We start from the raw sequence: 15,472 nt of genomic DNA, 5'->3' as shown, positions 1-15,472 counted from the left end.
CAAAAAGATTTCAGTGTAAAAATGCTTGACACTGCAGATGTGTAATCTGTATACTTTATGTATGCTATACTTCAATAAGACTATTGTTATAAAAAGAATAAAATAAAAACATTATAGTAATAATCATGACTTGTAGAACTGATTGTGAATTAATAGAGTTGTGAACTAGAAATGATCCAAAATAATCAATAAATTTTAGCTAAAACAATTACTGAAGATGACTCTACACATTTCTGGTTACAGAGGATATTTATTAGTATATTAATCTTATTCTAGATAAAATTTGTTTTATTTTGAAGTAATTAATAAATTTACCAGGTGGTGTTTTTAATTTTTTAATATATTCTTATTATTTTTCTCTTTTGAGATAGGGCCTTGTTCTATCACCCAGGCTGGAGTGCAGTGGTGCAATCATGGATCACTGCAACCTTGACCTCCCAGGCTCAAGTGATCCTCCCACCTCAGCCTCCTGAATAGCTGGGACCACAAGTGTGTGCCACCATACCTGGCCAATTTTTTTTATTTTTTCTAAAGATTGAGTCTTGCCATGTTGCCCAGGCTAGTCTCAAACTTCTGGGCTTAAGTGATCCTCCCACCTTGGCCTCCCAAAGTGCTGGTATTACGGGTATGAGCCACTACACCTGGCCTATCATTCTAATTTTTATTTAGTTTGCTTCTATAACATAAATTAATCTGGAGCAATTTGATGAATTGCAAATTTTCTTCAGAGTTGCTTTTTTCCTGGTTAATTCTCTAATATTAGGCTTTCAATAGAAATTACATTATGTAGTTTTCTCTGATCATAAAGATAAAAAATTCAGTAGTTCATATGTTTAACAGACTATGGAACCTTTTAATCTCATTTTTCTAGAGAATATATACTTGCTATGGTCTGTGTATTTTTGTCCTCGCAAAATTCATATGTTGAAATCCTAATCCGTAAGGTGAAAGTGGGCTTTTGGGGCACTTCTCTCATGAACAGAATTAATGTCTTTATAAAAGAGCTCCCAGAGAGCTGCCTTGCCCCCTTCTTCCATGTGAGGACACAACTAGAAGGTGCTGTCTATGAACCAAAATAGGACCTTTTCCAGGATAGTATAGTGATATGGTTTGGCTGTGTCCCCACCCAAATCTCAAAGCACCTTGATCTTGGACTTCCCAGCCTCCAAAACTGAGACATAAATTTCTGTTGTTTAAAAGCTATCCCAATTTATGGTATGTTGTTACAGCAGCCTGAATAGACCAAAACAGCACTACTATATCTACTTGATTTTGACAGACAAAGAAAGAAAACAAAAATCTTCAAAATAGAAGTACTAGAGGCATGGAGATCAGGTAGGAGGCTGTGGCAGTCAGCCAGGCCAGAGAGCATAGCCACTCACACTAGCTTAGCAGCAGCGGAGGTGGTGAGAAGTGGTCAGATTCTGGACATATTTTGAAGGCAGAGCCAACAGGACTTCTGATAAATTGAACATGTGGTGTCAGAGAGATGTCAGGAGTGACTTCAAGGACTCAGGCCTGAGCAATCAGAGGAGTTGCCATCAACAAGTATGGGAATAGAAGGAGGATCAGGACATCAGGGCTCCAGGAAGCCTACAAGGATCCTAGCTTTGTGGAATGCTCTATTGATCTCAGACCAAAGAAGGGATCCATGAATAAATTATCAAATTAGAAATGATCACTGAGAAAGAAACACATCTGTCATCAAGACTGTTCCTCCTGTGGAGTAATTTTCTCAGGGGTTAGAATGTGGTTAGCAGCTTCCTAAATACGGATGACATCCTCATCAAAATTTAGAAGGTGGGTTGCAACTTTTTCTACCCTCTGGATACTGAGGCCTAAGGAGAATGAGTAACTTACCTAATAATAGTCAATAGTAATTCCCAGGTATCCTACTAATCCTAGAATAAATACATCTTTAATCTTAAAACACTTATTTTTTATCAAATGAGAATAGAAAGCTAGACACAGGAAATTTGACTCGAAAAAATTCTTAGCAATGATAAAGCAGAGGTTCTACATAAACTAAACTGGAAATTATCAGTTGCAATATTCCCAGTAATAATAATAAATTCAGTAATTAGTAATTTATCATTATTATTATGAAATACTTCTTCTAAGAAAGGCATCACACTAAGTTCTTTTATGCTTTATCTCATGTAAACTTCATCACAATTTCCTGATTTAACAGATGAAAAAAACCTTAGAGATGGGTTCACAGCTCGGAAGCATGCATCCAGATCTTAAATCTACATCTGTCTGATTCCACAAACCATGCTAGCTAGTTAAACTGCAAGAAAAAGTTTAACAATTTAGAATTAGGTAAGTCTCTATCTCTTCTTCTCATATTGCTTCATTTTGATATATATCTTCATTGGACGGACTTAGGAGTTTCCATAAACACATCTTAAAATAGAAAGCGTTAATTTGAGTTGGCGTGGTCACTTTTCCAGTATCATGTGATAGCTACCAAAGGGCTGCTTTATCTTGAACAGAGCCTCCTCATGACAGAATAGGGTAGAGGAGAGGGACTTTCTGGGAGACCTTGAGGTCCTATTCCAGAAAGTGACATTCTTTCATTCTTAAGTTATTTTCTCATCTATTATTCATTATCTTAATTTGTCCTTACAATAATTACATGTGTTAGACTTTTATTAGCAATCTCATGTTAGAGAAGAAAATTGTTGCCATAAATATTGAGGTGATTTGCCTAGAGTCTGAGAGCATGTTGGTTCCATCTCTGGAACTAGAACAGTTAGATTTATTTTTTAAGTGAGCTGTGCATTATTTTTCTCCTTAAAAGCAGATTTATTAGGTTTTATTTTATATGTAATAAAATTCATCCATTCTAAATGTACAATTCAATGAGTTTTGTTAAATGTGTATGGCTGTGTGACCATCACTACAATTAAGAAACAAAACAGCTCCTTCTTACCCTCTATAGTCAATTTCCCTTCCTGACTCCCAGCACCTGGAAACCACTCATCCACTTTCTGTCACTAGAGATATGTCTTTTCTAGAATTTCATATAAATACAATCCCATATTCTATAATTTTTTGTGTCTGCCTTCCTTTGATTGCCATAATGCTTTGGATATTTACCCATATTATTACGTGTTTCAGAAGTTTGTTCTTTCTTATTGCTGAAGAGTATTCCCTTGTGTGGACGTACCACAACTTGCTTATACATTCATCAGTTAATGGACATCTGGGTTGTTTAGAGTTGTTTGCTGTTATGCATAAAGCATAACCTAACATAAATTAATATCAACATTCACAACAAGTCTTCGTGGGGACATGTTTTTTGACTTTTTCCTTGGTAAATGCCTAGGAGTGGAAAGGCTGGATTGTATGTTAATATATGTTTAACTTCATAAGAAACTGCCAGGTTTCTAAAGTGGTAGTAGCATTTTAAATTCCCACCAACAGTGTGTGAGAGTTCTGGTTGTTCTATACTTTCACCATCGTTTTGTATTTTGGCCATTATGGACAAGTTACTTAATGCCCCCTAGGCCTGGTTTCCTCATCTTTAAATTGCAGCTGATAATAGTACCAACCTCATAGGATGGTTGTGAGGATTAAATAAGTTAAACATATTCATATGTCACACCACTGCATTTCAGTCAATGAAGGACTGCATATACGAGAAGTTTCCATAAAATTATAATGGAGCACATATAGAAACCTGATATATGGCACTTGATATTGGCATTGCAGACCAAGGTGTGGAAAAGACTGATATTCAGAAGTGGCATTGGAACATTTGGTTTTTTATATTAAAAAACATGTAAATACAAATATGAGCCAGGTGCAAAGGCTCATACCTGTAATCTTAGAGCTTTGGAAGGTGGAGGCAAAAAGATCCCTTGAGGCCAGGAGTTTAAGACCCATCTGGGCAAAAGAGCAAGTCCCTGTCTCTACAAAAAAGTAAAGAACAATTAGCCAGGGGTGCTGGCACACACCTGTATTCCTAGCTAATTGCGAAGCTAAGGCGGGAGGATTGCTTGAGCCCAGGAGTTCAAGACTTCAGTGAGCTATGATTGTGCCACTGCACACCAACCTGAGTGACATAGCAAGACCTGGTCTCTAAATAAGTAAAAGCAAATATACATACCATCTAGGTTTGTGTAAGTACATCCTATGATGTTCACACAATGACAAAATCTCTTAATGATGCATTTCTCAAAATGTATTCCTGTTGAGTGACTCATGACTGTATGTGCAACATTTAGAACAATGTCTGGGGTTTGGTAAATGTTTAATAAAGATTAGCTGGGTTTTTTTTTGTTATTGTTGTTACTATTATTATTATCTTAACTCAAAAAGGAATTGAAAACTTTTGCTATGTGGTCACACTGTAAATAATCTTCCTAGAGATGTGAAACTTGTTGCAACTGTTTTATAACACTAGTGGGGAGAGTGTAATAAAGAATGGTTTGGGAGCATGTCCACTTCTTCCATCCCCACATACCCCAGATACCAAATCCATTGGCAACAAGCAAGATGGTGGTTTACCTGGTTTCCATATGAAGAAGGGGGAAACTCATTTAACGATTCACACACAAAGGCAATACAATATTGGGATTGGAGTTTAAGATAAAAGACAGAGAAGGAGGAGAAAAGCACTTCAAGATAGATGCTCCAAGGACAAGAGGGGAAGGAAGACTTAGGGAGTAGAAGCAAGTCAGTCAGTCATGGACAGCTCTGGGAATGATGGTTAGAATGAGGAGAAGACAGGTAGGATAGAAAGGATTTCACAAGCAAGATCTAGACCCAACTAAAGAGAAGATCAAATTGGCACTAGAGAATTAAATCAGATTTGAGAAGGGGTAACCTGGTAGTTTTTGTAGGCTGAAGATAGAATCTTTCTATAGTTTCTCCACACTGAGAATTATAAACTCCATTCTACCCTCAAGAAAGCCAGCAAATATTTCTACAGACAAAATAGTAAAACCCTCATGACAGATAGATCACATCTACATCAGGGAAAGAATGTGAGTCCAAGTCTTTGGCAGATAACTTCCCACTCTTACCCTGGGCATGGTAGTCTCTAAGCATCATAGTCTGTATGATCTTAAGCCACATACCTACCCACTTCGACCTTCCTACCTTGACTCCTAGGCCAATCAAAACTCTTCCTCCATCTTTCTAGATCTATTTCTGATGGATTTTTCTATCCCACTCTCCCCATCCTCATCACTTCTACATTCAGCCTCGGTCTCTGTCTCTCTACCTGCTGCTTATCCTGACACATGGCTTTTGATCTCTGCTTTTTCCTCTTCACCTACACTGGCCCATCCTTATCCCACCCCATTATCTGAGCCTCTTCAGTCTAACGAAAGGCACAAGGCATACATTTAGCATCCTTGTCTGCTGAATTGTATTATCATCACTGTGAAAAACACCGTCGGCACTGCCAAGTCCCCCTGTGCTCATCTCCTTGACTTTGTTGAGCTAACAGGGCTTGGCTTCACATCAAGCTCAGTTCTTGTTTTGGTCTTCTCTGGAACTCCCCGTCTCTCTCTCTGTGACCTTAAGTCAAATAGATGTTTTACCGCTTGCTTGGAGGCAGATAAAAAATGTCCTACTTCATGGGAGAGTTGTGAGGACTAATTAAAAGCTCCTGAGGTATTTTGAGAACTTGCTTGGTTCTTAGGAAACCTAAGTTCTTGGCAGCCTGGCTGCACAGGTTCCTTGTAAACATGTCTGGGTTTTAGGTGCAACTTCCTCAAGGTAGGAATGGACTAAAATGAAACTGCAGTGTGACCAGCCATCACTTCAAATGCAACCCTAATCAAGTATTTGTTTGTATAGCATCCCTTTTTGTGTTCAAAGTGATTCAGATATAAATATTTTCTTTATTCTGATTTCCTCATTTAGAGGCTTTCATATGGGAGACCCAATGGTTACTACATGCAAGAGTATGTAGTAATACTTTTTTATGGTAAAGAAAGTAATCTTGGAGAGAGGTTTCAGGCCAAAGTGTCTCTTATGTTACTTGGCTGAATGAAATCCCTTGCTAATTTATATCTACAAATATGCCTTTGAAGTGACAACAATCTATCTCAAAATATATGGTATAATCAAAATGTGGATGAGGGATACTAAAAGAAGCAGATGATGCCACCCAGAAAGTCCATCTGTGTGACTTTCAACGTAACTATCTTAAGCAGGAAGATAGTTCTGCCACCACTGTGGCAGGAAGCCTCAGACACTGTTTTAGAATCAGAGTCAGAAAGGAGTCCAGGAGATTTACAGGGCTGTGGACAACAGCATCCTTAGCCCTAATCTTCCTGAGAGTAGCAGGGTGATGGGCAAGCGCCGTTTTCTGCTCTGTCCCAGTTTACTCTACCATGCTACTTCACAGAATCAACCTAAATAAATAAAAATGGCAGAAATCAACACTCCCTTTCTATAACCTTAAGCCAGATGGATAATTTTACAGGAAAAGATACGAAGGAGGAAATTCAAAAATATAAACAACAGATAAATCAAGCTTGATCCAGCTGGAGTCATTTCCCCCAGGCAGAACAGGCTCCTCCGTTGGTTGTAGCCTGACAGAATTCCTCAGAAAAGGAATAGCACGTGTTTGTATGGACCCTAGAAAAGAACCATGCCCCGACGCTATGAGCCTCTTTTAAAAGAATTTATTTTATTATTTGATGTTCTTTTTCTTTCTCTCCTCTCTGTGTTTCATTTCCTGATCATACAAATGAAACTCAAGGCGGTTACAATACAGTTTCATGCCACACAGAGGTATCAGGGGTACTACTGAGTTGGTGCAAAAGTTACTGTGGTTTTGGCTATTACTTTCAATAGCCAAAAGTATTTTACTCAGGCCTGACAATAGCTCACTAGTCCCTCAAATTCCTTCTCCCAGACAAACAGGGTCCTACACCCCTGGGCTCTAGCTGAAGCTGTTTCCTCAATTCCAGGTCAAGTGGAGGCATGTGTTACTTGCACTCAGACTGAGGTGTGTGCAGCCAGCAGGTCAGGATGATCTGAGAAGCAGCTTCATGGAAAGAAGCCAGTTGGATGTGAGCATATCATCCACGGGAGGCATCAACCTGAGGGGCAGAGCATGAAGTTCACTGAATACAATTGAAAATCAGTCACCAGGGGAAATTTAAAACACAGCAGAGAGGACAAAATCTGATTTCAGTCCCAACTCTCTTACTGCTATCTGTGTAATTGTGGCTATGTCATTTAGCATATCTAAGCCTCAATTTCCTCATCATGGACATAATGACAGCTTCTATCTCAAGTATTATGAGGAACAGATGTGAGGATACATGCAAAGCACTTATTAGAATACTTGACATAAAGTAGAGGTTCCTTATATTTCATCTACTAGAATTACTACTATTATTGTTATTGTTACTCATCCTTAACAAAGAGGAGAGTGGCTGTATCCATATTTAGAGGTCATTCATGTATTTAGTGTGGCAAGGAGGGATTAAAGAAATCCTACTTGGGCAAACACAAGATGCCTAGCACATGTTGACCCCAACTGCTCTCCCATATTAAAAATGAGAAAACAGAGGCAAAAAGAGATTAAATAATTTGTCCAGGATCAAAGAAATAAATAGTAGAGTTAAATTCAAGCCTGAGCAGTTAGCTCTGTCTCGATAGCTAAACATTTCCCACATAACTCTTTAGTTTCTTAGTGTCATCCACACTCCCCGACATTTCCCAGATTATGACATCTCCCTTTTTAGTTTCTGCCTGGAATATCCTGTCTCCTCTTCTCGACTTAATAAACTTCTACTCAACCTTGAAGTTGCAGCTCAAATGTTATCTACTGGGTCCTTGTGAAGCCTTTTCTAAGGCCACCAGGAAAGGGAGTTTCTCCTTTCATTGGGCTCATATGGATCTTTGTCATCACATTGAATTTGGGGTTCAGTTGAAGGGGCTATCCACTCATTTATAGTAAGGATCTTAGCCTGATGTCTGCGGAAGGGCATCAAAGGGAGGTCTGTGAATCAGGCATGTGGATATGTACCTGATGCACACATACACTCACAAACAGAAATGCACACGGATATGCAGCAGTGATTTTTATTTTATTTACCCAAATCTTCTTGCTGTACACATTATTTTCATGTCTATTATGGGCTGCTCCTGTAGACAAGCACTGTATACTCATCAGTGTTGTCATGATATGTCAGAACAGCTTCCCACTGGTAGGAATTAGTGAATCTGTGTCCTGCAATGATGATGATGAGCATCTATCTTTACTTTAGGACTGGCTTAAGTTAGAAAAATGTCACACACAAAAAAAACCTAACAAAAAATATCAAATATCCTTTGGCTTTGCTTTCTACTATGTGTGATAGAATACCAAAGCCCAGGTGCTTTGTTTATGACAACATTCTTGCTAATGGAAGGAGCATTAAGCCAAAAACGCTGAAGTGGCATCTCTTACTTTTTGTTCCAAAAATATATTAGCATAGATCTGTTTTAAGAAGGGAAGGCTGGAGTTGAAAAGGCAAAACTTCGCCAAAATTTGATCTGACTTGACACTAGGCAGCAGCATAGTGTCAAAATAGGAACAAGGTAATTGGTAAAAGCTATGTACCCCAGAAATAATTTAGTGTGTGATTTGAGCAGAAGAAGAAGGTAAAAGTAGTGCTTATATAAAATGAAATTATTGGCCAAGCACGGTGGCTCACTCCTGTAATCCCGACACTTTGGGAGGCCGAGGCACAAGGGTCACTTGAGGTTAGGAGTTCGAGACCAGCCTGTGCAACATATCTCTACCAAACATACAAAGAGTTACCTGGGTATGGTGGCACGTGCCTGTGGTCTCAGCTCCTCTGCATAGGCTGAGGTGGGAAGATCTTTTGAGCTCAGGAGGCAGAGGTTGCAGTGAGCCAAGATCACGCCACTGCACTCCAGCCTGGATAAAGATTGAGACCCCATCTCAAAAAATAAATAAAATAAAATAATTCCATGATGACTGACTTTTTAAAATTAGTATTTTGAGACATGTGATGAAGGAATTAGAAGATTCTTTATGCAGCCGGCTGATGCCTTCAAAGATGATTTCCTATTTAGCAAGTCCTTTTTGGAATTTAAAATCCATCAACATCTTTGGAATGTTGATAAGCTTCTGTTACATATAAACCTCACTGGACACTTTGTGAACAAACAGAACACCTGTGGTGCAGAGTAGCACACCTTGGAGTTTCACAGTTTTAGAGGAGGAAGTATCTTTATGCAGTGTGATCTGACTCACTGCTTTCTATGGTCCTGCTTGTCTATAGCAAAGTGTCAACTAATGCTAGGACTTTGAATCATTGCCTTTCGAATATGTTTTCACAGAAAATGAAAGCAGAATATGAACTTTTTTTTTTTACAAATCCGTGATATAGAAATATGCAGACAACCCTCAGCATAACTCTTTTTAAAGTACTTCTGCTCAGACAACCCTTAAATTGAAACATGGGCTCTTCATCCTTCCTTTGCTGACATCAACAACCTCCCCTTGCTGAAGATGAAACTCAGTGATGTGAAGCCAGTGATAGTCTTGAAATATTTTGTTGTTCCCTCATCACAAGCCCACTGTCTCATCTGTGAGCTTGAACTGATTCTGTTTGCTACAACATGCTGTTGTGAGCCCAGCTTTTTAGAATGTGTTACCATCAAAACAGAAAGTCTACAGGAAAGTGAACATACTGCCATGTCAAAAACCATTCTCCAATTTCAGATCTCATTCAAAATAAAGAGGAGGCTGGGTGTGGTGGCTCATACCTGTAATCCCAGCACTTTGGGAGGCCGAGGCGGGTGGATCACTTGAGGTCAGGAGTTCAGGACCAGCCTGGCCAACATGGTGAAGCCCCATATCTACTAAAAATACAAAAATTAGCTGGGCGTAGTGGTGCACGCCTCTAATCCCAGCTACTTGGGATCCTAAGGCAGGAGAATCACTTGAATCTAGGAGACAGAGGTTGCAGTGAGCCAAGATCATGCCATTGCACTCCAGCCTGGTCAAAAAGAGTGAAACTCCATCGCCAAAAAAAAAGAAGAAAAAAAAAGATAAGGAAGAGATGCTTTCTCATTAAAATTTATTTTTCAGCAAAACCGAAATTTATTTTTATTTATACACTATGGATTTCTCTTTTTCTTCCCCCAATTTTTAAGCATATTGCCTGAAATTATTTTTCCATGCTAAAATTGATGGAAAAGGCATAATTCTTTATAAACGGCATTTTGATCCAATGCAATAAAATAAGCTCTGTACATAATTTTTCTTATAATCTTATATAAATATCTTCTGGAAGAAAATCGATAGGCTTCATCAGATTCCCAAAGCCTCCATGATGTCAAAAAGGTTGAGGATAATACCATGAAAATCTGATTATCTTGAGGGAAGGTCTATCTTTGTAACTTGCCTTCTTCCCACAGCATCTAGGAGAGTGACTGCACTTAATACCCAAGGATGCTGGTGATGATAGTCATGGTTTTTTCATTTCCTAAAGGATATTGATCATGAGACAGAGTTACCTGAGTAAACAGAAACATATATGGATTTTAATTTTAAAACTGAGTTCAAAACTGTATTCCTTATAAAGTGAAGGAAGAAAACCTCTTTATTTAGTATCTAATGAATTGGAAAAGGAAGACCAGACTGGGAGGATGTAGAACAAAAATGTATTTCCTTTGTTTGCTACCACAAAAGTATGGAATAGAATATGTTTCTTTACTTGTAGTGCATGCATTTGTATACTGGATTCCTCAAAGTTAAAGTCTTTATTAATTAAAATAAACATCCTAAGGGTACTGATTTTGTTATGGACTGAACTGTGTCCTTTCAAAATTCATATGCTGAAGTTCTTAAACCCTAGTGCCTTACTATAATTATTATTAGTAGTAGTAGTAGTACAGATGGGATCTCACTGTGCTGTCCAGGCTGGCCTTGAACTCCTGGCCTTGAGCAATCCTCCTCTCTTGTCCTCCCAAACTCTGGGATAACAAGCATTAGCCACTGCACCCAGCCTTAAACCCTAGTATCTTAGAATGTGACCTTATTTGAAGACAGGATCTTTAAGAGGTAATTAAGTGAAAATGAGGTCTTTAGAGTGTTCTCCAATCCAACATGACTGGTGTCCTTATAAGGGGAAGAAACATGGTCACAGACAGAAACATATGGAAGACACAAGGAGAAGATAGTCACCTATAAGCCAAGGGAAGAGGCCTGAAACACATTTTTCCCTCATGACTCTCAGAAGAAACCCATTCTTCTGAGAATTGCATCACTAGCAAATATAATGGAGATATACAGAATAAATCCCAGGAGACTTCAGGTGAAGAAAGTGAACCCGGACTAAAGGACTTGAGGAAACACTAAGCTGGGGCATAGAAGAAGATATGATTTATCGATTCATGTGACCACCACTCTAGGAAAAAGAGAAACCTCTCTTAAAACACAGAGCTAGCTCTGAGGTTCCAAGTTCTCAGTGCCTTCACCATACATCAAAGCTATTAGATATTCTATCCAAAACAATCTATAGATTCAATGCAATCCCTATCAAAATACCAATGTCATTTTTCACATAAATAGAAGAAACAATCTTAAAATGTGGGTGAATCAAAAAAAAAAAAAAAAGCCCAAATAGCCCAAAACAATCCTGAGCAAAAGGAACAAAGCTGGAGGCATCACACTACCTGACTTCAAAATATACTACAAGGTTATAGTAACCAAAAGAGACAGCATGGTATTAGTATAAAAACAGACACATAGACCAACAAAACAGGACAGAGAACCCAGAAATAAATCCATGTTTCTATGGCCAGCTGATTTTTGACAAACGTGCCAAGAAGATATATTGGGGAAAAGACACCCTTTTCAATAAATGGTGCTGGGAGAACTGGATATCCACACGCAGAAGAACGAGAATGTACCCCTATCTCTCAACATATACAAAAATCAACTCAAGATATATTAAAGACTCAAACATAAGACCCCAAACTAGAAAAATACTAGCATAAAACATAGGAGAAATGCTTCACTACATTGGCCTGGGTACAGAATTTATGGCTAAGACCTCAAAAGCACAAGCAACAAAACCAAAAACAGACAAATGGAACTATGTTAAATGAAAGCCTTCTGTGCTGCAAAGTCAACAACCAACAGAGTGAAGAGATAACTTGCTGAGTGAGAGAAAATATTTGTGAACTGTTCATCTGACTAGGGACTAATATCCAGAATATATAAGGAACTCAAGCAACTCTACGGTAAAAAACCAAATAATCCCATTTTAAAAATGGGCATGCCAACCTTGGTTTGCATCTTGACCCTAGCCCTTGTTTTCTAGTGGTTTACTTTGGGAAAGTTCGTCAGAGTAAGGTCTCAATTTCTTCAGATAATAACAGCGTCACCATCACAGGGTATTATGGAGATTAAATGAGAAAATGCCTATTATTTCTTAACACAGGCCTGGCCCAGAGCAAGTAATCAAAAAATATGAGCTAAAATAAAAATAACAACAATACAAGCGTATGGTGCTTACTATGTACCAAGTACTGATCAAAGAGCTTACACATATCCATTCATTTCATTCTCACACAGATGAAGAAACAAAGGCATGGACAAGTTATGTAAACTGCTCAAGCTTACACACCCAATGAACGATGGGCCTAGAACTCAAACTCAGGTAGTCTGGCTCTAGAAACCATATTTTCAAGCTATTAGACACACTATCTCTCTCTATTATTATCCATTGTTAAAGACACTGCCCTTATCTTTTTATTGAGCTTTGAGATCACATGGCTTTGGAAAAAAAAAAAATTGTCAAGATACCCTACAGCCACCTCAAATACAACATGCTCAAAACCTAATCCCCCAAACCTGCTTCTCCACCTGTGCTCCTTTCTCAGGACTCGATGACATTGTCCTAGCAAGGAACTTGGTGTCAGATTGAGGTTAGGAGGCAAGACTTTACTCCAGATCAGATTGAAGATTAGCTGAAACATGAAAGAGGCACCAAAAGCAATTCTCCATAAGACACGCCTGCCAGCGTCATGACAGTTTTTCATTGCCATGGCAACACCTGGAAGTTGCCTTCTCTTTGCATGCCAATAGCTCAGAAGTAACCACCCCTTTTCTAGAAATTTCTGAATAACCTGCTCTCAGTTTGCATATAATTATAAGTGGGTGTATATACGACTGCAGAACTGCCCCTCAGCAGCTACTCTCAAGCCCTGCTCTGCAGCAGCAGTCATGAAGCTCTAACACTGCCACCTCAGTAAAGCTGTTTTCTTCTGCCTCTGGGTCACTCTTGAATTCTTTCCTGAGCAAAGCCAAGAAACTTCCTAGGCTAAGCCCCAATTTTGGGGCTTATATGCCCTGCAAAAAATTAGGTTCCTTGCTTTCCCTTGACCCTCCCACATCCAATCATCCAAGTATTGATTTCTAATTCTATCCTTTTCTCTCTATCCCTAATACTTTCCTAATTCAAGACTTTATCCTCCCTGGCCTAGATAATGGCAATAGCCTTCTAACTAGTTTTCCTGCCTCCAGACTCAAAGACCCAGTTTCTCCACAATGTGCTTTCTCTGCAGATTTAAAATACAAATCTGGCCATTTCAATCCGGGCTAAAGGATAAATTGCTGTTTCACTAACATCACCCCAGAAGACACTTCATATCTGACACCTACCTTTCCAGCCCCAACTCCCATCTTCCACCACATCCCCCTTCCTTCTTGCATTTCAGCAATCTCCAGAGGCTCTCACACTCTCTCCATCTCTCTAACACACACATACATACATACACTCACACATGTGTACACATGCACACACACACGCACAGACGCCATGCTGTTTCACAAATACTACATTGGAGTCTACGTTTTAAAATTATCAGCATACCTAATAAGAATATATAAAACAATCACAGGGAATATACAATCACTTAGTTTCCTACCCTACCATTTCCCTCACTGACAAAATAACCACAAAATTAATTTACTTGTAGAAAAAAAGTTTAAATCAGTTTTATAAGTACATTTTTAAAATTGTCTTTCAAGGACACAGGAGAACTTGCAGACAATCACAAAACAGCAACATTGTGCATATAGTGTTTTTAGCATTGTAATACCAGATTTATCTGAAATATAAGCTGGCTGATTTCCTTCAGGATACGTACTGTGACTAGCACTGTGACTAGCTATTATTTCTGTTTGCTGAAACTAAAAGGCTTCAAGGACACAGAAATGTTACTGTTGAAGAAGCACAGGGGACTTGATGCCATTATCTTACTGCCCCCTGCTGCCATTATTGTATGTTATAAACAAGGCCCAGGAAATTTTAAAGTGATACAAACTTCTAATAACCTAAGCTTCCTCTTTTCTCAATTGCCAGTGTCTCCTTTAATCCATAAAAGCCATATTGAAAGTATATAAATAATTAACAGACAGTCCTTGATAACCTATTCCTTATGATATAGCACTCAGAAAAAAATTGTATTTTTTTTGCTTCAACCTTTAAGTTCCAGGGTATATGTGCAGGATGTGCAGGTTTGTTACATAGGTAAATGTGTGCCATGGTCGTTTGCTGCACATATCAACCCATCACCTGGGTATTAAGCCCAGCATCCATTAGCTATTCTTCCTAATGCTCTCCCCCTACACAGGCCCCAGTGTGTGTTGTTTTTCCCAGTGTGCCCATGTGTTCTCATTGTTCAGCTCCCATTTGTAAGTAAGAACATATGGTGTTTGGTTTTCTGTTACTGTGTTAGTTTGCTGAGGATAACAGCTTCCAGCTCCATCCATGTCCCTGCAAAGGACATAATCTCATTCCTTTTTATAGCTGCATAGTATTCCATGGTGTATATGTACCACATTTTCTTTATCTAGTCTATCATTGATAGGCATTTAGGTTGATTACGTCTTTGCTATTGTGAATAAGGCTGCAATGAACATACATGTGCATGTGTCTTTATAATAGAATGATTTATATTCCTTTGGATATATAGCCAGTAATGGGATTGCTGGATCAAATATTATTTCTGTTTCTAGATCTTTGAGTAATAGCCACATTGTCTTTCGCAGTGGTTGAACTAATTTGCATACTCCCCAACAGTGTAAACGTGTTCCTTTTTCTCCGCAACCTCACCAGCATCTGTTGTTTCTTGATTTTTTAATAATTGCCATTCTGACTGGTGTGAGATGGTATCTCATTGTGGTTTTGATTTTCATTTCTCTAATGATCTGTGATGTTGAGCTTTTTTTCATTTGTTTGTTGGCCACATGAATGTCTTCTTTCAAGAAATATCTGTTCACATCCTTTGCCCACTTCTTAATGGGGTTGTTTGTTTTTTTCTTGTGTATTTGTGTAAGTTCCTTGTAGACTATGGATATTAGATCTTTGTCAGATGGTCAGATTACAAAAATTTTCTCCCATTCTACTAGGTTATTCCTTTGATGATAGTTTCTTTTGCTGTTCAGAAGCTCTTTAGTTTAATTAGATTC

The sequence above is a fragment of the Pongo pygmaeus genome, chromosome 6 (assembly GCF_028885625.2).
Source record: "Pongo pygmaeus isolate AG05252 chromosome 6, NHGRI_mPonPyg2-v2.0_pri, whole genome shotgun sequence".
Taxonomy (NCBI): Eukaryota; Metazoa; Chordata; class Mammalia; order Primates; family Hominidae; genus Pongo; species Pongo pygmaeus.
Note: the sequence above shows the minus strand (reverse complement) of the source record.